This window comes from Lepidothrix coronata, unplaced genomic scaffold (assembly GCF_001604755.1).
Source record: "Lepidothrix coronata isolate B3197 unplaced genomic scaffold, Lepidothrix_coronata-1.0 Scaffold277, whole genome shotgun sequence".
In the NCBI taxonomy this organism is placed as follows: domain Eukaryota; kingdom Metazoa; phylum Chordata; class Aves; order Passeriformes; family Pipridae; genus Lepidothrix; species Lepidothrix coronata.
The window spans coordinates 214487-236043 of NW_016690457.1; the positions used below are offsets into that span (position 1 = coordinate 214487).

The following is a 21557-nucleotide window of genomic DNA, read 5'->3' on the forward strand; positions in this document are numbered from 1 at the left end:
TGAGGCTCGATTTTTGGTGTTGTTTGCACTGGGAGTCCTTTATTCCTTTGTTTAAATACTCACAAATCCACCTTATTGTCCAAGAACGTGCTGGTTTTCTCCTGTCCCAGTTTTCCCGTGTTTCAGGCTGTTTCTGTCCAAGCAGCTTATGGACTAATTATCCATAAATACAGAAATAAATGGCAAAATATTCCTTCAACACAAACCACGGACTCCTTAAAACAATGAGCAAAGAGGGATCCTTTCTTTATGGCTCTACCTGCAGATAATCTCTTAACACACAAAGCACAGAGGGAATGATTTCAAGGCACATTAATACACAATTTATTTCTAGTTAGGGAGGAAAGGAGAAAAAAAACCAAACCCACCTTCAGCTTTGGGTGATGTTTTATGAAAGATGGCAATTTTTTCATTTCGGAAATTATTTCTGGGTATATTAGTACATAAATTATTTCCAGTTAGGGAGGAAAGGAGAAAAACCAAACCCACCTTCAGCTTTGGGTGATGTTTTATGAAAGATGGCGATTTCTGCATTTCAGAAGGCCTAGAAAACTTTGTGTCTTTAATTGAGCTGACTTGTTAAAACAATACATAGTTATGTATAGGCATGTGATTTCATGTCAGTGAATGCCAAAATCTTCCTCTTCCAGTGATATTCCTGCTCGCTTATGTCACTGCAGGGGTTGGGCAGTGTCTGTCCAGCAGTAAAGTTATGAGGTGTGTTTTAAATTGCAACGGAAACAGAGGTTTCCCAAGCAGAACTTTATAAACTGTTTTGGTTTGGTGATCTGGTCACAGAATCGTAGAATCCCAGAATATCCTGAGTTGGAAGGGACCCACAGGGATCATCCAGCCCAACCCCTGGCCCTACCCAGGACACCCCAACAATCCCACCCTGTCCCTAAGAGTGTTACCATTTCCTCAGGTACTCCTGGTGTTACACAGGAGTGAAGAGCAGCAGCAATGCCAAATGAAGGCATTTGAAAAGTCTTTTAAAGGCAATTGATAAGCTTGGTTTTTTTCCTAAGTTAGATTTCTATTAAGAATTCCTTTTCCTGAGATTATAAATGCCAAAGAAGTCTCAGCATCATGAATGTGTTCTAGTGAGGAAGCTTTGCAAGAGATTAGTGACTGAACATTTCAATTGCTGTCAAACAGATCACAGAATGCTGCACCAAAGATGACTTTTATATAAAGAAAATTAAAAAAAAATCAAATTCTTTGTTTTCTTGTCCCAAATCTGAAGGAAATCCTTGGTGTCTCCAGTAGGAAGCTGACAGAAATAATAATTACATTGACTGCAGAGTCCTCCCTGGTGCACCATTTAGATCACTGATGCATATTCTGACCATCCAGGTTCTTTTTTTTTTCTGTTTGAAGTAGTTTTTCTCTGGCTTCAGGTGAGTAATGTCTGGGTATGTGTGCGAGGACAAACACCAGCAGGTACCTGTGTGTAGGCTCTGACAAAGAGCAGCGCTTTGAGACACGTCCCTGTCTCCTGTGACAGGGTGGCTTCATGCTCTGACATCTTCAGGGCCTCACTGATTCTTACAAAATCTCATCCTTACAAAGAAAATGTGGAATATGACCAGAAATAAAGCAAAATAGAGACAAAAGGCTTCTGTGGATGCCACTGTGTAGCAGCCTTTCTCCATGGGGACCAGCACCTGCTCTTTGGTGGTTGTCCTGCCTGATTCTCTGCTCAGCTGGCCCCATAGGAAAGGATTTGGGGTGTACCGGAGATGTGGCAGCAACCTCCAGGTTTTGGGGCAGCAGATCTGTGTCCAGTCCTGCTGCCTCCTCTCCTGGTGACCAAGTGGCTCTGGGTGTCACACACATACGGAGATGTTTGACAGGCTGAGAAAGTTGGGGCTGTTCAGCCTGGAGAACACAAGGTTGTGTGCCGACCTCACCGCACCTTCCAGTGTCTGAAGGGGCTACAAGAAGCCAGAGGGGGACTGTTCATCAGGAACTGGAGTGACAGGACAAGGGGAAATGGCTTCAAACTGAAAGAGGGGAAATTTAGGTTGGATATTGGGAAGGAATTCTTCCCTGTGAGGGTGGGGAGGCCCTGGCACAGGTTGCCCAGAGAAGCTGTGGCTGCCCCATCCCTGGAAGTGTCCAAGGCCAGATTGGACGGGGCTTGGAGCAACCTGGGCTAGTGGAAGGTGTCCCTGCTCATGGCAGGGGGTGGGACTGGATGGGCTTTAAGGTCCTTCCAACCCAAACTCTTCTGTGATTCTGTGTTTTCATATGAAATTAGATTTCCCCCATCCTTTCTAGAAAAGGGGTTCCTGGCTGGATTTACTTCTCTCCCAAGCAGCTTTGGAGTCCACATTTTCCCTTTCCAATGGGGAGCTGAGTCCATGCTCCAGCAGCCACGTGCTGCAAACCCATGTGCATCCCATTTGCAGGCAGGTTGTGGATGAGTGAACCCTTAAACTCCACAGAGCACGACTGAACCTGGGTATGAAGAGAGATGGTTCTGTCTCCAAAGCTGAGTTTCCAACTCATTTCGAAGCAGGAGGATGAAATCAATGCTGAATCTGTGCAGGAAAGCACCAGTAATTCAGGAATTTCTCTGGGGTTACATGGTTGGTGGTTCTTTGAGGTTAACACAAGGCAAAGGGGTTCTGCTGAATGGAGCCTGTAATTAAGGATGCTTCTTTTGGAGATGTCACTAGTTAAGACTGACAAGAGACATCAGGGGAAGAGAAGAGAAGGGGAAAGGCAGGGCTGGAATGATTATGGGCAAACAACCTCAGCAGAATTAGCAATTTCCTCAACACCACCTGGTTAGTCATTGTCAGACTGTTCTTTGGTATCAGCTTAAGATCCCATTGGCACCATGACAACCCTAGAACTGTTCTGGAGAATATCTGGCTTAACACGAGCTGTTCAAACATTCACCCTGTTCAGGGAATTATATCAGTTATTCCATTCTCCTCACCCCTGGGATGCTGGGAGTCCTGTGGGTTTGAGAAGAAGGAGCTTCACACTGACAGGTAAAACCCCTGCAGTGACCTTACCTTTGTGCAGCTGAGCAGGGACAGAGTAGGACACTTTATAAGGAGGTTTTTTTAGAGAAACCAGGGCACCAAGCATTTAATTTTTATTATTATCAAGTATAGACACCCAGCAGCACAAAACAGTGATGGCCTCACTGCAACACTGGCGGAAGTTACTCTGTTCACTTGAAGGGAAGGTTATTTATGGTGGATACATGTCTTCTGGAATGGCGCAGTCTGACCTGGGCATCTGGCATCTGGTGATGGCTTTTGCACAGAGGATTTCCCATGTTTTGTTGCTCACAGGAGGAGATGCTGATGTAGTGGAGCATCAGCTCATGTGAAAAGGCTTCACGTGAAAGGCGATGGTTTTAAACTGAAAGAGAGCAGGTTTAGATGGGATACTGGGGAGAAATCCTTGGCTGTGAGGGTGGGGAGGCCCTGGCACAGGTTGCCCAGAGAAGCTGTGGCTGCCCCGTCCCTGCAAGTGTCCAAGGCCAGGCTGGATGGGGCAACCTGGGCTAGTGGAAAGTGTCCCTGCCCATGGCACGGAGGTGGAATGAAATGATCTTTAAGGTCCTTGCAACTCAAACCATTATGTGATTCCATGATTCTGTAATCCTTTTTCTGTTCCCTGCTTGGCTTTCTCCAAGACCTGATAATTGTGTGTTGGCTCAGTGCTGATGGTTCCTAGGATGTGTTCAGAGGGTTTTACTGGCTGGTAATGGACAGTTTCACAATTAGGAGATTTGTTAATTGGCCTTTACTCGGTGTATGAATGAGGCTGTGGGCTGGTTAACAAGGCACAGGAACAGGAACTCTGAATAGAAAGGGCATCTCCATCACCTTGTGACTGTGGTGGGACGGGGTTTCACCAGTGTCTGGGATAGACTCCTCGGGGGCTGCAGCTCCTGCCGAGGGGAGGCGGAGGGGCAGGGACTGAGCTCTGCTCTGGGACCAGGGACAGGACCCAGGGAAGGGCTGGAGCTGTGCCAGGGGGGTTGGGATGGATCTCAGGGAAAGGTTCTTCCCCCAGAGGGTGCTGGGGCACTGCCCAGGCTCCCCAAGGCAGTGGGCACGGCCCCAAGGCTGCCAGAGCTCCAGGAGCGTTTGGACAACGCTCTGAGGGACAGGAGGGGATTGTTGGGGTGTCTGTGCAGGGCCAGGGGTTGGACTGGATGATCCTCGTGGGTCCCTTCCCACTCAAGATATTCCAGGATTCCATGAGCCCAGGCTACAACTGGAGCAGGGGAGCAGGAAGAGGCACCTGGAGGTGGGGGATGAGGTGGAGGTGAGGGATGTTCATGGAGAGCATCCATCATGATGGATGGATTCTGCACAGAGCTGGATATTCCAGTCAGTTCAGCCAGATCTGGGGCCTTTCTGACAAAGTCTCTCATTTTCTGTCACCCAGTCTGTGCTCTTGTTCGGGCAGTAAAGAGTTTGTGCAGAGATAAGGGGGAGCAGAAATCTGGGAGGAAGTGAGTTCAGAGATAAGACCAAGCTCCCTGTGTGCAGTGGGTACACAACGTCATACACAATGTCAGCGCTGTCACCTCCCTGCTCTGTGCAAGGAGATCTTCCTCCTTCTGCTCCCCTGAGCTGTCTGGGATGGCACAGTCAAAAAAACCCCTTGAAATTCACCTCTGGGCTGTGAAATGTTGGGGGAGATGTGAATAAGTGCACATGGACTGGTTCTGTCTAATTTATGTCAGCCTTTGCATTTAAACAATTTCATGTGCTGTTCAAACTCTCTCCACCATCCCCCCAAAGGAGATGAAATGCAGATCTTTTCAAATATTCATGACCTCAAATGACCAGTCATTGGAGGAAATTTTATTTAATAAGAGAAATGATGGCTCCTGCTCACCAAGCTGGTCTTCAGAACTTCCTTCTTCCTAGCAAATATTTATTCTTCTTAATGTGACAGATGTGAACCATTATTAGAAAACTTGCACCTGTCAAGAAAAAGAAGTATCCTCCACAGAATTCCCTAGGAGAACCTGGGGCTTGTCTGCTGGCTCCCCATGCTCCACAGAATTGTTTAAGGTCAGGTTGGACAGGGCTTGGAGCAACCTGGGCTAATGTCCTTGCCCATGGCAGGGGGTGGAACAAGATGGGTTTTAAGTTCCCTTCCAACCCAAACCATTCCATGATTTTATGATTCTATGAATATTCCCTGGCAGGCAGGAAGCACTCAGATGGGTAGAACTGCTGCTTGTTGTGTTAATAAATGGACTTATTTGAATTTCAGAGTATTGTCTTGTGTGCTGCCACCATTAGAGGTAATTGTGTAAGGTGAGGAGTTGTAAACCAGTTAATTCATGCTTCAAATTATCCTGGAGCAGCAAAAGTGCTTTTTTATTCTAATCACTGCTCCTTTCCACAGTTTCATTCTCCCCAGTGTAGAATCACAGAATATTCTGAGTTGGAAGGGACCCACAAGAATCATCGAGTCCAACTCTTAAGTGGACTCAGAGATCCTGCTCAGGACTTAAAAATTCTTTAAAAAAACAAAACAAACAAATTAAAAAAAAACCAAACCAAGTTCGTTTCAGATAAAAAGTGCAGTAAATTTTTTGTAACTATTAATAAATTGTGTGTTACCAGAGCTTTACCTGACTCCTGAAATTTGGGGTCAGTTCAATATTTAATCTTACTGAGGTAGAAGCACTGAGTAGAAATGGCTTGTTTTAGACTCATTATCTAATATCAGTTTAAAAAAGTGAATTTTTGAGCTGTGGCAGTGCCAGGAAGCCCAAAATTATCCTGATAATCCCTTATCCTGGGTGCTCTGGGGTCTGGTCTCTGCCCTAAGGTACTCACAGTGGTTTCATGGGAGAGGCAGAGCAGAGATTGTCTGGGACCAAAGGTGGGGGTTGATTATTCTGTGCCTTTTATCAGTCACAGAAACCTCCCCTGCAGGTCCCATCCAAGACATTCCAGGGCAATGCCTCATCAGCTGCGTCATCCGGACTGTTGGGATGGGCTGTCGCCACAGCCCAGCGTTACCAGGGAAGAGCCTCACATGCCTCCAAGGGAGGAATCTTTGGGCTCTTCAAGTTACAGAGCCCTGTTAAATTGGAGATCAACTTCATGGATATGGAGCTGGAGCCAGGCTGGGAGAGCTGGGGGGGTTCACCTGGAGAAGAGAAGGCTCCAGGGAGACCTGAGAGCCCCTTCCAGGGCCTAAAGGGGCTCCAGGAGAGCTGGAGAGGGACTGGGGACAAGGGATGGAGGGACAGGACAAGGGGAAACGGATTCCCACTGCCAGAGGGCAGGGATAGATGGGATATCGGGAAGGAATTCTTGGCTGTGAGGATGTGGAAACGCCCCTCCCCCCCCCCCAAAAAAAAGTTTGCCCAGAGGTGCCGTGGCTGCCCCTGGATCCCTGGAAGTGTACAAGGCCAGGCTGGAGCAACCTGGGATAGTGGAAGGTGTTCCTGCCCATGGCAGGGGGTGAAACTGGGTGGGCTTTAAGGTCCTTTCCAACCCAAATCCTTCTGATTCTGAGATTCCAGCAGAGCCAGGCAGTGGATTGCAGGAGGAGTCTCTCCTAAATACAAACTGTGGACCAATTTGTCCTTTTCCACACCTTTTTCTTGGATGCAACTTGTCATAAAAACGTGATCCACCTTCTTGTGATGCTCAGGAGTTCTGAAGTCCCCGACTGGTGTCCCCCAGGGAAATGTGCCTTCTCTGTAGCTCCACAGGTACCACACAGGCTTTGTAAAATCATCACTTCCTTGATGGGGACTGAAAAGAGACGTTTTCGTATCAAAACATCTGAGGGTGTGTCTGAGACAAGAAAACCTCTGGGTTTGCAGCCCCTGGGGCTAAAGCTATAGCTGTGTATGTGGAATATTTTTATTTTCTATATATTTATGCACACACACATATATATAAATATATCTGTATACATACATATATATGCACAATAGCAGAGAGTGTAGTTCCAAGAGTATATTTTGATCAAATGTAGTTCCAGGGGTGTTTATTCCCCATTTCTGATGCACCTTCTTGCCTCTGGACTCATCCTCATTGGGGTTTCTGTGCCACCCCTGTGTGAGCACCCCACACTTGGGACTGTGCTCTGAGGCACAATTTAATCTCTGATTTAGCAATTCCCATCTTTTTCTAATCCAGAATCCACATCCATTGGCACTTCAGAGACCGTTTGGGAAACCCTGCTTTATTTGCTCTGTGCTTTCATTTCCATTTTCCATTAGGAAATAATTCAATACCTGCCTTTTTTTCCAGCAGCCAGAAAGTTGAGCTGGGCAAACTTGTAAGGATTAATGTTTGTGAAGTGCTTTGAAAACATTAGGTGATTGTTTACTCACTGATCAGAACAACACACATTTTTGGGAGATGGTGTCATTATTGCCCTCTGGAATACTTTGTTCAAGGGCACTTGGAGAATTCCAGAATGGTTTGGGTTGGGAGGGACTTCTGGCTTCTTTCTCCTCTATGAAAAGGAAGATCTTCCTCCCCCAGTTTGCTCTCCCTTCTGCACGGGGCTGGTGGAGATGCAGAGGCAAAGCTCAGAGCTGTGTCTTGGTCCTGAAAAAATTCAGAGAGAGAAAACAACCAAAAAACCCCTGGAGAAATGGTTTAGTTGGAGGAATTTGGGGGAAAGAGTGGTTGGGGGATTTCTTGCTGAAGTGACTGGTGTCATTCTTCAGGCTGTTTTACAATCCAAAGCAACACACAGAGTGCTCTAAAAAAGGGAATTTTGGAACAAAAATGAACTCTTAAGTGAGCAAAACTGTGTTGTTCCATGTTGCTCTTTTTGCAGGACCCGGTGAAACACAGGTTAGTTCCCTCTTTGCACATTTAAATAGTCTATTTATGTAGTGGATTAAATTTCTCCAGCTGTATTCTAACCTCCTGTCCTTAAAACTCAAGCTCTTTTCTTCAATGCCACCAAATAACTAAATTAATACATCACATTGCAATTCTTATTCACTTTCCCCTAAGAATTACTTAATACTTGGGTGATGAGTCTCTTCTTAGTCAATCATTAAGGAATTTTTGTGCTAACTTTCCTTTTGGCAGCTACTTGGTTGAATTTATATCATGATGTTGGGCAATGAACTGTTCCACAGTGAACATTTTGAATACATCTCCTGATTTCTGAGTGTTTTCTTCATATATGCGGGTTGAATTATGGGATTAGCCAGAACATTATGCAGTATTCTGCTGGGGAAAAGTAAATTGTCTGTGCATGAATTTCTGCTTTACACTTCTGCTTTATAACCGTCACCAGAGTGAATTGGTGAGAACTAACAGCCCTGTGGCCACTCTGCAGTAATTTTTATACCTTTTCCTTTCTCGGGTGTATCAAAGTTTTACTAATTTTCCTGCATCAGAAAGCTAATATAAGAGTTGAGCTCCTGCCTGTTCCCTGGAAGGATGATTTTCCCCCAAATCATCAGGAGCATGTGCTGGTTGGTTAGAGGAGGTGGGCAGGAATATGGTCCAAGAATGTAATAATTTAAATTAGGATTTAAATTTTAAAGTCCTGCCCCCTTCTCCACCCCCCAGAAATCTCAGTTGACTGTGTTATTCCTGGGAGGATTTAGTGCTGCAAACCTGGTGGGGAGGAAAAGTCAGCTCTAGGGATGCATTCCCTGAGTTTATGGCAACAGGGGCTGTTTTCCCACTGCAGAAGCACAAACAACTTTGTCCCTTGGACACACGTGTGCAGGTGCTCGTGGAACTGCAGAGCAAGGCTGCAAACATTAGTTTTCAAAATATCTTCTCCTTCTCTTCCTTCTCCTTTTCCCTCTCCCCTCCCCTCCCCTCTCCTCTCCTCTTCCTCTCCTCCGTTCCCCAGGCCCCCTTTCCCCTCCAGTCCCCTCCCCTCCGTTTCCCTTTCCTTCCTCCTTCTCCTTTCTTTTTCCCTTTCGCCCTTTCCCTTTTCCCCTCCCCCTTCTCCTTCTCCCTCTCTTCCCTTTTCCCTTCCTTTCCCTCTCCCTCCCCTCTCCTGTCACAGTGGTTACAACCACTTTCCTAGAGACAACAGTATCTCTTGGGAGCTCCCTATAAACTGCTCCCGATGCCCCTTTGAGGCCATTCCTTGAGTTCTGTCGTTCAGAGCTCCCTCTGTACCTGCGTTGGAGGGAGAGTTACTTGACTCTTCTGGTTCATAATGACCGTGAGAGACAAACCCCCTGTGCTGGGAGTGCTGAACCATGAGCATTATTGCCACTGTTACCTCTGGAGTGCTGCAGCACCTGAGTGCAGCTGCAGGGAAGGTGACGGTGTTCCCTTTTTCTCCCTCCATCTGCAGAAAGTTAAACTTCTTCACTAAAAAAATTAGTGTCCTATTGATTTTTAAAATCTGCTCTTAGTGTCTTGATTGCTGAACTCCTCTGCCCTCTACCCCTGAGCTAAACCCATTCACTTTTCATGGACCACGTGCTAAATAAGAACAGAAAATGTCCCTTTTCTTGTGGAAACTGGAAATTCAGAATTAACAAAACCTACTCTTTTTTTTTGCCTTTGAAACAGGCAGATGGGATCGTTTATCATTTGCTAAAGTTTGTTTTGACTGAATTCTGATGTCAAATAGCATCCCAGGCAAATATTTAAGAATAAAATACCATATTGCTGACTTACAACTCTGTTGCTGTTGGTTTAAACTAACTATGGCGATAAAATCACTCTCATTGGCACAGGTTCTGTGAGCAGAGCAGTAATTGTTTGTGTATAGTATTTAAAACCAGTTGTGTTTCTGCTGTTACATTAATGGAAAACATATTTTGACATCTTCCCCTCAGCTCCCTGTCTGAACTAACTGGATCTGGAATTCCATTTGGCTGCACCAGAGAGACTCTTCCCTCTATTCCCCACCCAAATCCCTTCTCAGTGAATAAAGGAGCTGCTGAACAGGTTAAGTTTTTTAAGAGAACAAATCATTCTGCTTTTCAAATTGGCAGTGCACTGGTCTTTCCTGGCTACCTGCTGCTCTGAGGCTCTCCAGAGCCATTGGAAGCTTTTTCTAAAATGCTTTAGGTTGTTGAAGCACGTTTGCTCATAAATACCCACAGCTCATGGCCCAGGGAATGAGTCAGGAAGTAGGGAAGGGTCGAGTGTGGATGTTGTAGAAACCCCAGTCCCAATTCCTCAATAACAGGATAAAGTGGAGTTTCATGCTCTGGGACCTGTCCTCCTTCCTCTTCATAAAATGTCTTTTTTTTTCCTTTTTTGTCTGTTTGGGAAGAATGCTCCAAATGAAGGACTTACCCTATGGAATGTTAGTGTCTTTTAAAATACAGGTTTATGCAGTTCAGTCAGAAAGGAAAATTGAAGGAAAGCAGTAATGGGTCAATGACTAAACAATTCATCATTTTAAAAGGAAAAAAGGGGTGAATCCCCAGTAACAGTGAAAAATCTAAATGCTGGGTGATTCCTCTGATCCTTTTGAAGCCGCACAGCTCAGGAGAATCAGTTTGAGGTGAGTGGATCAAGCCACCCCTGCAATCTGTTTTATGGAAAAAATCCATGGAAAGCTTCCCAGCCCACACAGAGCAGGGTCTTGGCTCTCAGTGCCTCAGACTGATCTCCCTGTGCTTCACAAACGATGCATCTGCATTGTTCTTTGCAGAAGAATAAGGGGAAAAGTTGCTGCTGATGGTTCAGTGTTTCTAGCACTGTGCTTTTTGCAAAATCCGCAGTCGATGCTTCAGGGAAGTCTGGAGGATGCTTAAAACCAGGAATATTCAGCTGGTGCTCCTGGAGACACAGGTATCCAGGAGCTAAATCTTGTACATCATCTTCCTACCTCCTTTGGTGTCCATAAAGAAAAGATCTGCTCCTGGTTTTTGCAGCTTTGATACAAAAGTCTTTGGTGTGACTGTGAGGGAGGCAACAAGTTTAGTTAATCCTCACGCTGGTAATTAGGCTCTTTGTGGGAATTTGCAAACATCTGGGTGGCCGAGGGAGTTCCATTGTCCTCCAGGAACCCGGCAGGAGAGCCCTGATTCCTCCCCCATTGCTGCCATCTCATTCGTGTGGTCTGAGAATTAAGATCTGTGAATTAAGATCTTAGTGAAAGGGATGAACAGTGGGCAGGTTGTCGTGGTGACATGAACACAAGGGCACTGTGTGTGTACATTTGGGGTGATGGAGTGGCACAGGAGAGACCCCTCTGCCTCAACTGAGGGGTCTTTCCCCATTTAAAGTCTCCCTGAGCTAACAAGTCTGACAAGTGGCTGCTATTTGAATTATCCATGAAAACAAGCCTAAGCTGAGCCCTGAGGTCACTCACTGTGTCAGCACAGCCAGAAGCTCAGGTCAGAAGGTGATGATTGCTCCTCACTCTGCCTTTTCTGCTTCTTTATAGCTGTATCATTTCAGGTGGGACATCAGGAGGAATTTCCTCATGGAAAGGGTGCTCAGGCATTGGAAGGGGCTGCTCAGGGAAGTGGTGGAGTCTCCATCCCTGGAGGTGTCCAAGGAACGACTGGATGTGGCACTCAGTGCTCTGGGCTGGGGGACAAGGTGGTGTTTGGTCACACGTTGGACTTGATGATCCTGGAGGTGTTTTCCAACCTAAATGATCCTGTGATATAAAACGTGCTCTGCTACTCTTTTTCACTGCAAGAGTGTTCCTGGAAAACCTTTCTCTCTGCTAATATCACTGCACTTCTCCGCTGGTATTTGCATTGCTGATTATTTGGCCTTAGGAGGACAGTTCTCTGTTCTCAGCAGCTGATGGCTTTCCTTTCTAGAGGAGATGGATTTGTTTTTTCCATCTCTGAATAATTTAGGGACTATTCATAGCTTAAAAATATTACTTTGCTGAGTAACTAGGTCCTTATGTTAGGCTGCAAATGAATGTTCCACTGTATTTCCACCTGCAAAATACAAAACTGCTGCGTGAAGTTTGTTGTTACAAAGCTTTGGGGACTCCAGACCAGTTTGCATTTAATCAATTTGTTTTGTGGTGGAAGGTTTATATCAAATCTGGCAGCCCTTTTAATAGGTAGGTTTCAGAAATGAAATTATGGCTGATTCTGGTTCCAAATGTGCTGTGGCATTAGTGTTGAAAAAATAAATCAAACAAAAATAATTATTATTTTTCCTTCTCTTCATTGTAAAATGGGCAGATATTGTGTATAAAGAGATTTGTTTCAATTTTAAAAGGTTTTGTCATCCTCAGCAGTAGCCCACTGATGTTGGTTATGAGTGGAGCCCCAACCCAGGAAATGGCTCATAATTTGAAAAACAAATGTTTTCTGGCTGACCTGTATTAGAGAAAAACATTTAACCTGAAATCTTGAATTGAGGTGATGATGTAAATCAATAGGATGCCCTTGGTCGAGGCAAATACTCATTTCTTTGTTTGGGAGATGACAAAGTGAGGTGTGATACAGGTGAGACCCTCCTGTCCCTGGTCCCTCATAGATGGAGTGTGTGTAAAGATACCACACAAAGCATCGTTGCCCTCAGTGCTGCTGTGTCTGGGCTGAACAGCTTAAGCTAAAGGAAGGGAGGTTTAGATGGGATCTTAGGAAAAAATTCTTTATCATGAGAGTGGTGAGGCCCTGGCACAGCTTTCCCAGAGAAGCTGTGGCTGCCCCATCCCTGGAAGTGTCCAAGGCCAGGTTGGACAGGGCTTGGAGCAACCTGGGCTAGTGGAAGGTGTCCCTGCCCATGGCAGGGGGTGGGACTGGATGAGCTTTGAGGTTCTGGGATTCTGTGAACATTGTTCTTGCTTGGCGGCTTCTCTGGAGCTTCCTTCTTCTGTACCTGGGCTCCTTCCCAGGCTCCAGAGGTGCCTGTGGGGATGTTCCTCTCTGCTCCAGCTCCTGCTCTTCCCGCTGTTGCTCAGTTTTCAGTGGAGGCATTCTTAGCATTCCTTCCATTCTGCATCGTAGCTACACAACATCTAATCACACTTCTCCACAACAACAAGCCAGTAAATTAACATTATAATGGATCGTAAGGGTTTGTAATTACTCAGAAATGTCACCAGGCTGGAGGAGCGCTGGGCTCAGCCTGTCAGCAGCTCCCTCCCAGGGCAGGGAGTCCCTTCCTCTCCTGCCTTTGGATCTTCCTGCAGGTGGAAAATGCGTTTTCCTGAGGCCTTGCTGTCCTGATCATCACCTTCCTCCTCTGTTGTAAAAGGTAGTTCTGGACAAGTTTGGGACCAGGCTGTGGAGAACTCAATGTGTCACTGGACTTCTTTGCTGAGCTGAAGTATCCTGGTCATTTCTAAACACCATCAACCTCTGCTTGCTTTTGTCCTGTCCCAATTTTGAATTTTATTTCTTCAGGCAAACTGGCTCCTGGAATGGCTGAAAGAGCTGCCTTTGGCAGGGATGGGGATGATGCTCACAGAACTGGCTCTCATTTGCCCTTGGTCAGGGCATCAGCATTCTTCTTGCTGTTTCTTCAAAATCAGGGCTTATTCCCACAGGAGAATTACCACCTCCTAAGGGACGCAAGGGCTGGATGCAGCAGGAGCAGCACCAAACTTAAACCAGGATTTTAGGCTCCTAAAAGCACTGAGATAATTCCCTCCAGAGCTTGGCTCGGAGCAGCTGCATCTCCTGGAGTACCAAAAATGAGTTTTCATCCCCTAATGAGGGCCCTTGGCGTAGATGGCTAATGCTGGGTGCTGGAAACCCTGAGCATCCTGGAGCTAAACTGGGAATAATCTACCCCTTCCTTCCACGGCTTTGAGTGTTCCCAGCTTACTTTAGCCAGCATTCCCTTTTGGGAAAAGAATGATCTGCTATGAATTGAGGTTGCTGCCTTTTTGTAGGAAGGGGGAAGGAATGAAATAATAGTTAATACTTAATGCATATGAGCAGGATGCTGCTGGGGTTGCCTAGCAGCCACTTAGACAAGCAAGAGAATAAAAAGGTCTGAGTGAATGTGGTTGGAGCTGGTTCCTTGGTCTGCGGGTGGAATCTGACCCATGCAGTCCTTTTTTTTTTTTTTTTTTTTTTGGGAGGGGGAGGAGGTGGTGGAATTTACCACTAATGGATATTTTAGCTCTGTGGATCATCTTTATCCACTCCCCCACCCCCATCTGTTTTTCCTTTTCGGTTTTTCAAAGTGTAACTTGGAAAGCTTCAGCCAAAGGGAGGTGTTAAAGTTTTGTGTGGTTTCTGGAGATGGAATAGGCAAAAAACCCCAAAAAAATTCTCAAAGAAAGTTTTTCCTTCTATTTAGGACTCTATCTCTGGCAGTCTGGAGATCATTAGCATTTCATGGCCTCTTCAATATATGCTTAGCACAGGCAGTAAATGCTGTATAGACCTGAAATAGCTCCTGCAGTCACACTTAACACTCCTTACATTGCTCTGGTTCTTGCAAGAAGTTCATTTTATCTTCTGGAAAGCAAAAGTAGAAAGAAACTTTTGGGGGAAAAAAGATAAAAAGGGGTTTGGGCTGCTATATGATTGCAAATAAACTCCCTCCCTCACAGGACTAGAAATTCCCCAAAGTATAAGGTTGGGTTAAAGCCCACTAGGAGATAAAAATAAGGAAGGCTGACAGTTTAAATGGTGATTTTCTGATACTGGGTTCTTTTTACTTTTTTTTCAGTGGAAGTTGGAAAGCTTGAAATCCTTTTACTTGTGGGAGTTACTTGTGTAAGTAACCTGTGGGAGTTATGGGACTCCAGCAACTGGAATTTTGAAACCCCCACTACCATCCACACTTGAGAGGTGTGAGCTCTCAATTTTAATGTGTTTTCCTCATTCCAGTGAGGGGTATTAGCATATTAAAGCAGGAAGAAGGGCACTTAGCAGAAGGGAATGAAGAGAGAAGAATCTTGGACTTCATTTGCCCATCCTAAGAAGGAATAGTGTAGTGGGTCTTTGAGGGCAGCTGGTCTCTTTTACACTCAGAAAGGAGTTGATAGGTCTTGAATCAGTGCCAGCAAAGATATCCCTGTGGGAATCTTGGTGGAAGGAGCAAGGGAGTCTAGACAGGGAGTTTTGGCTTGTTTTACAGGCTGGTGTTTGAGTGAGACCAGAGGTATCAAGAGGTTGGTCACGTTCATCTCTGCTGCTTCTGTTGTCATGGCCAGAATTCTCCTCTAAAGTCCTTTACTTAGCTAAATATTGCCATGTTAGAGCATCTTTTAACCATATTTCACACAGTTTGGAGGCTTCAATGCTGAATTTTACCTCAAGGCCATGGGCAGGATGGCCAAGGGTTGAATGAGGTTGGTTTGAGTTGGCTTTTCCATGCACTGAGCGTAAATGTTACAGGGTCACCTCAGCTGAAGGTGGGGAGGGTTGTTATCCCTTTGCTGGGGAGATTCTTCAAGTTCTGACTTTTTAATTTCAGTTGTCTTTTTAAGTTGCCAAGCTGTGCCAGCCTGTCTTGCATAAGTGGCTGCTCTGAACATCTCAGGAAAAAGATCATTTACCTCCTTCAAAATATTCCTGAGCTTTCTGTTCTCATACAGGAAAGTCCCCCTTGGAGGGAGATAAATGCGGTCAAATCCTAAAAAGCTAAGGAGTACTTTGAGGGCTGGGTCAGAAATAGTTTTAAAAAAATCCTTAAAAAAAACCCCAAAATTTTGAAATAGCTTATTTTAAAAGTATTGAAGGCTATGACTTTTATTTTTCATCCAGTGAATGAGTGATTTCTGCTTTTTATGAGATTTACCTCAGGGAAGTGAAGCCTCACTCCAGTTTTGTGCAGTGCCCTGGAGGACTGTGCATTCTGTCAAAGGAATGATGATCCTGGAGGTCTTTTCCAGCCTTAGTGATTCTGTGATCAGGAGAAAAACACCTGGAGAAACCCCAAAGGAAGCACTGAAAGCAGCTACAGCTGGAAATCAGCCACTTAAGTGAGAAGCTTTAGCATTAATCACTGCCGAGGTGATGTGATGCCACTGCCTAAGCTTAGATTTAAAAGTTGGAGGGACAAATTCTGCCCCAAATCTGCTCCTATTGAATCTGGGAACCTGTGACAGCAGGATGCGGCCTCAGTGATGATCAGCAAGCACCAGCAGAGCTTTTATGTTTCAGATCTTCCCACTGTACCCAGGACAATGATGTTTCCACTATCCAACAAAAGCCTATTCTTTAAGCTCTGCCTTAAAATCCTCTGGGTGTTTGTATATTTTTGCTTATGATTAATTGCCACAAATTTTAATGTAGAGAATTTAAATTAACTTCCCATGTTTGTGGAAACCGAAGAAAACATCTTTTTTATTAATTCCTTTTCTCCATCAAATCAGAGGACACTCCAAAACTACACACACGGTCTCCCAAAAGCTCATTTCCCATCCAAGCTGACTTTCCCTGGACTCAGAGACACCACCAAGAAGAGCAAACCTGTTTTAAGTGAGCTAAATCCTGCTTTAAAGGGATCTAAATTCTGCTGGAAAACTTGTAGGGATCTACAAATAGATGGGGAAAAAAGAAGAAGTTGAGAGAACTTGCTCAGTCACTTCTGTGTGTTTAGGGGTGCCTCTGGTGTTTAGGGCCACAGGGCTCTGCATGGTGAGGAGTTACTACTGACTCCCAAATAATATTAATACTATTTTAAAAAACAAAAATAACTTAAAAATAATTTAAAAGTAAAATAAAACCCATAATAATTTAAACCAAAAATAAATAAATGTTATCTATTGTGCTAAATAAAGCCAGAATAATTTAAAGAATAAATAAATAAATGTTAAATATTATGTTAGATAAAAACAGAATAATTTAAAACAAAATTAAATGTTAAGTATTATGTTAAATAAAAACATAAGTTAAAACAAAAATAAATGCTATATATTATGTTAAATAAAATCCATAATAATTTTAAAAGTTATATATTACATTAAATAAGAAACATAACAATTTCTTTAAAATGTTATGTATTATATTAAACAAAACCATAATAATTTAAAGCAAAAATAAATGCTATACATTATGTTAAATTAAAAAACATAATGATTGAAAACAAAATAAAGAAATGTTAAATATTATGTTAAATAAAAACATAATTTTTAAAAATAAGTAATACTATTTAAAAAAAAAACCAACAGATTTCTTTCCTGGGCATCTGCTTTGAAGAACCCTCTCCAGCCTGTTAATCCGTTTATTCTGAAATAACAATTAAATAAAATAAAATAAGCCCAAAACAAAGTGGCGGCGCCCGCGGCCCCCCCTCGCGGTTCCCATGGCAAAGGCGTTATTTGTCCTTCCTCCCGGGCGCTCCAAATACCCGCTGACATATTTAGTGAGCGCTGGCGGCGGAGCGGGATGGGGATGTTTGGTTTGGGAAGCGCTCCCGTGTCGCCCGGCAACGCTCCCGGCCCCGGGAGGGGACCACGGGAGGGGACCGCGTCACCCCTGGCAACGCCTGTTGCTCCCCAAACACCCTGGGCCCCACATCCTTCCCAAACACCCTGGGCCCCACATCCTCCGCACTGGCCTTTTCCTCGCCTGCACGGAGTTTGGGAAGGACTCACGTTTGTTCCTGTACTATTCGGGGTCCTCCTGCTGCAGGAACCGCCTCAGAGTAGTCTCAGAATTAGGATCAAAGACACTGCCCCTCCTCATTTATATTTGAGTTCAACTCTTAGCCCTGCACAGGACACCCCAACAGTCCCACCCTGTGCCTGAGAGGATCATCCAAATGCTTCTTCACAGGATCACAGAATATCCTGAGCTGGAAGGGACCTCTAAGGATCATCAGTCCAACTCCTGGCCCTTCACAGGACACCCCAACAGTCCCACCCTGTCCCTCAGAGCTCCTGGAGCTCTGGCAGCCTTGGGGCCGTGCCCACTGCCCTGGGGAGCCTGGGGGAGCCCAGTGCCCTGGGGAGCCTGAGCACCCTCTGGGGGAAGAATGTTTTCCTGAGATCCAACCTGACCCTGCCCTGACACAGCTCCAGCCATTCCCTAGGGTCTCAGGGAGCTTTCACAATCCATGCTGGGCTCCCATGTCACAGGATCACAGAATATGCTGAATGGGATGGGATCCCCAAGGAGCATTCAGTCCAACTCCGGGCCCTGCACAGGATGTCCCAGCAATCCCACCCTGTCCCTCAGAGCATTGTCCTTGAGCTCTGGCAGCCTTGGTGCTGTGCCCACTGCCCTGAGGAGCCCGTTCAGTGCCCAACCACCCTCTGGGGAAATAACCTTTCCCTGAGATCCAACCTAAACCTCTCCTGACACAACTCCAGGCCATTTCCTAGGGTCCTCTCCCTGGTCCCCCCAGAGCAGAGCTCAGGGCCTGCCCCTCCTCTGCTCCTGCCCAGGAAGCTGGAACTGCAATGAGGTCTCCCCTCAGTCTCCTCTTGTCCAGCTGAACACACCAAGTGCCCTCAGTGTCCTGACATGGCTTCTCCTCCAGACCCTTCACCATCTTCATTGCCCTTCTTCGGATTCTCTTCCAGCTCAGCATATTCTGTGATCCTGTAAATCTGCCCACTCAGCTCCTCAGACAAGATCCTGATCCATCAACACAGTGCTGGAGAAGGAGCTTTTAAACTGAATGAGCCTTCCCTGCTGTGGGGATGGGGAAATAAAGTGGTTTCTGAGTGTCATCAGAATGTTTCTGGGTGTCATCAGAACCCCCTTCCAGCCAAAGACAGAAAGTTCAGTGGGGTGAGCTACCTGTCAGAAAGCCACCTACTCGTTCTCCAGACCAAAACCACTGCCCACAAGAATTTATTGCCTGGATAAAAGATATAACTTGGGTAATTCTAGTTCTGTAACAGTGAATTCTCTTTTTTTTGAGAGATTGTGATTTATTGGAGCAGTGCACAGCTGTTGCAAGCCTTTATCTTCTCCCATTCATCTAGAATACAGTTTGTCCTCACCAAAACATCCACCAGGGCCGTTCTCCAAGTGCAGAATATTCAAATACATATTCCCAAACTGCATTTCTAGGGCATCTTCAGCAGCCTTCCCCTTACTTTGCCTTTCCAGGGAGAATTGTGTGTCTGTAGAATAGTTCTAGATAGTCTCTAGATAGACCCTCTGTTTGGGGTTTGTTTAGTCCTGGTGTCTGCAGTGCCAGTCACCAACAGCTGTATGAACCTTAAATTTCCACAGGGAAAAAACCTAGCTCCTTTCCCCTCTTCACTGGTGGGAGTTCACTGGTCAGGAAGCAATTACTTGTTGAAACCTGCACTGGCAATTGTGATGGAACAGTTGAAGAACTGCTGTGAGTTTAGTTTTGGAACCCCCCATGTCAGGCTGTGACTGATGAGTGATTGAAGATCCCAGAATCCCAGAATGGTTTCGGTGGGAAGGGACCTTAAAGCTCATCTCGTTCCACCCCCTGCAGGGACACCTTCCACTATCGCAGGCTGCTCCAAGCCCCATCCAGCCTGACCTTGGACACTTCCAGGGATGGGGCAGCCACAGCTTCTCTGGGCAACCTGTGCCAGGGCCTCCCTACCCTCCCAGCCAAGAATTCCTTCCCAATATTCCATCTCTCCCTGCCCTCTGGCAGTGGGAAGCCATTCCCCCTTGTCCTGGCCCTCCAGGCCCTTGTCCGAAGGCCCTCTCCAGGTCTCTTGTTGTCTCTTCTCTGAACGACCACAGTTTATGTTTGTGGCTTGTTCTGCTCAACTCTGTGAAGCACCACAGTGCTTGTGAATGGTGCTGGATAAATAAACAGCAACATACTGGGCTATGTTGGCAGAGGTTCCTTCTCTGTTTGCTGGAAACAGCTGCTGCTGCCATCCCACATCCCCATGGAATACTGGAGCAAATCTCCTTCATACTGAAATCATCCAAAGGCTGGTTGGGCTTAAGACCATTGGAGGGATTGTCTTGTCTAAACAAGTGAAAAGTGAGGGCTGATGAACTACAGGTCTAAGTTAAGCTGAGCTGACCTCTTGGAATTGATTTGAAATAAGTGACATATTCCATAGTTCTCTGCCACTGGACAAGCTATAAAAACCAGGACCAAAGTTTGCAGTTCCTTATTCCAAAATGAGCCCAATTCAGTGGGAGGAGGATTAGCTGTACCCAGGTACCTGAAGTAGTCCTGGAACATGGAGGGCTACAGACTGAAGGGAAGGAATCTGATGTTCTGGTTTGGTTGTCAAAGGAAACTTTAGGGGACTGAATAGGCTTTGAGGTCCCTTCCAACCCAAACCCCTATTCAATCACAACTTTGGGAAGCTCCTACAGTGCACCTATTAAAATTATGGGGAAATTATTGATTTGAGCCCAGAACTTGTGCTTGTTTTTGCCAGGTAGCACCAATATGTATATTACAGTTGGTATCTGAAGGGCTTAGACGTGGAATACACTGGAGTGTGGCTTAATTCCTTCTTCCAGCCCTGAAAGATTCCTCACTGCTCAGCAGATACCAAGATATTGTTTCTTGGGTGACATTATTCGCCATCACTGCAGAAAAACTTTCCTCAAGTCAAGGTTTAGGCAGTTAATCGGAAAGAAATAAGGAGTTTTGAGCTCTTCTTGACTGGATTGTGCTGGGCTAAAAATCTGGAAGCTGCTGGACTTTTTTAAAAAGTGAGTCTGTTAGAGCCCAAGGGAATGGCTGGAGCTGTGCCAGGGGGGTTGGGATGGATCTCAGGGAAAGGTTCTTCCCCCACAGGGTGCTGGGGCACTGCCCAGGCTCCCCAGGGCAGTGGGCACGGCTCCAAGGCTGCCAGAGCTCCAGGAGCGTTTGGACAACGCTCTGAGAGACAGGGTGGGATTGTTGGGGTGTCCTGGGCAGGGCCAGGGGTTGGACTGGATGGACCTTGGGGGTCCCTTCCAACTCAGGATATTCTATACTCCATGATTCTTTGCTGGGTCCTGAGGGTGAAGTCCAGCAGGGCAGGAACAGGCTGTATTCTGGTCCCTGCATTTCAGAGCACTGGGAGGGACACATTCAGATCTGAAGGGAATCCAGTCCTGGCTTTTGACACTTGGAGGGTGTTCCTGTTATTAACCCAAAAGAAAACAGGACAGATTTTTGTGTATGAGGGATGTTCACATTGGTACTTTGCCCCTGCTCGGGTCTGGGATCCCTGCATGTGGGATTTGGCCACAGGCTGCTCCTAGCAACCCTAAACCATCACAGCTTTTGCTCTTCAGTCTCTTAAGTCTCTTAAGGAAACTCCAAATAACATTAAATTCCTCCCTCTTTTCTGTCCTGAAAGTTACTTTTAAAGAAACAGCAGAGATTAGTGAACAGCTGTTACACAACACTTGTGTGTGTGTGTATATATATATGCATATATATATATAATTTGACTTAATTCTATGAAATCTAATTAAGGACTGAGTGCATATTTGTATTTCAGTATATTATTAACTTGCTAATAAAAGCCATTTCCAATTTTGTATTTTTCCATGAGGACCAAGTTTCTGAAAAAGAACCACCTCAACTATACTGCCCTTGAAAAGTGTGTTTTGGGTTTATCTGTGTTTCCAGGTAACTGAAGCTTGTAGACAAGCAGTATTTGCTTCTGGTTTAAATTAATTTAACCTAATCAGTGGAAGGCTCTGGTGCCTTCTTTTGTTTATAAAATTTTGAAGCAGTGTAATAAGTAGTCTCTCCAGAAAGCTTATTTTCAAGTTCCTTGTGATGTTTCCTTCTCCCCCTTTC

General features: G+C 45.4%; 1 protein-coding gene across 6 annotated transcripts in view; it reads left to right on the forward strand.

Moving 5' to 3' along the window:
- Positions 1 to 21557, forward strand: part of RFX2 (regulatory factor X2) — a 64626-nt gene that overhangs the window by 3636 nt on the left and 39433 nt on the right. Inside the window, exon 2 of one of the 6 annotated variants that reach the window (XM_017836432.1) lies at positions 14574 to 14620. The exons of the other annotated variants lie outside the window; for them this stretch is intronic. The gene's annotated coding sequence lies outside the window, so the exon portion shown is untranslated. The remainder of the gene's footprint in view (positions 1 to 14573; positions 14621 to 21557) is intronic. 6 annotated transcript variants of the gene reach the window in all.